This window comes from Penaeus monodon, chromosome 27 (genome assembly GCF_015228065.2).
Source record: "Penaeus monodon isolate SGIC_2016 chromosome 27, NSTDA_Pmon_1, whole genome shotgun sequence".
Taxonomy (NCBI): domain Eukaryota; kingdom Metazoa; phylum Arthropoda; class Malacostraca; order Decapoda; family Penaeidae; genus Penaeus; species Penaeus monodon.
In genome coordinates, this window is record NC_051412.1 from 35,450,248 (window position 1) to 35,451,321 (window position 1,074).

The following is a 1,074-nucleotide window of genomic DNA, read 5'->3' on the forward strand; positions in this document are numbered from 1 at the left end:
ATTACCCTTTCTTCTCGCCCCTTCCTCTTCACCACCTCACTACCAGTCTCACGGGGAGGTAAAAGTCCGTCCACCACGTTGACAAATGGGCGTAACCCCCTCCCCAAAGATGTATGCAAAGTCCGCTAAGCGAGGGGAGGCCCGCGGGATTTTCCCCTTTGGACCCCCAGGATGTAGAAACTGTCGTACCGCACTTGCGATCCCGCCGCGGCGCTACGGCTGTTGACCCCTGACTGGGACTGCTTACACTGACAGGGAAATGACCCGTGTTGACACAAGTACTTCTGCATTCTTCACTAAAAACACGTGCGTAAACCAAACACATCCTCGAGAGTCAATAAACACATTAAATAATCTCAGAAGAGTTCAAGTCATTCACGGAGTCACCGTTTTTTCACCACAGTTCTGTTTACTCGTGACAGGATGGTGTTTCGTCTCCCCTCCGCAGTTTCACCTCCCAGTTATAATAGAGCAAACAATAGTTTTGTTGGGGCTTTATGCAGGGAACAAGAGAAGCAGGCTAGCGTGAGACATAGGCCTGGGGGAGGTTCGGCGGTGCCAGGCGTGTGGTAACCTCCACACTACTCTCACCTCTGCCACCACACACGCACGGACTCTGGCCCGCGCCGCTTCTAGACCACGCAAAAACACTTGAATGAACTTGTTTTTGCAAAAACCCACTGGTTATATACACGCAGTTACACCTTGAGTAAACTGAGCGATGAGTAGCGCCAAGTACGTTGCAATAAACATAGCTAGGCGCAACATTTTATGAGTGGACAAGGGGAGACACGGACGTTGCAGAGTGAGCATGATGAGAGAGAGAAAGCAGTAACTTTGAAACGAGGGGAAAGTGGGGGAACCTAGGGTGGATAATAATACAAACTGCCACATTTCATCCGTTTTCACAGTGGGGAAAATAATCGCCGCACTGGGCGATGTCATTAGCCTTTAAACTCGCGAGCGACCTTGACACAAGGTTGAGTGTCGGCGAGAGTGAGTGGGTCTCGCAGCCCAGCACGGGTGGTATCGCGTGTGCAGGGCGATGCTCCCTCTGTCACCATCCCTCTCCGC

At 51.7% G+C, this 1,074-nt stretch overlaps 1 protein-coding gene across 2 annotated transcripts in view; it reads right to left on the bottom strand.

Annotated features, from left to right (window-relative positions):
* Nucleotides 1-1,074, bottom strand: part of LOC119590810 (hormone receptor 4-like) — a 115,290-nt gene that overhangs the window by 113,736 nt on the left and 480 nt on the right. The gene's annotated exons all lie outside the window — the stretch shown is intronic.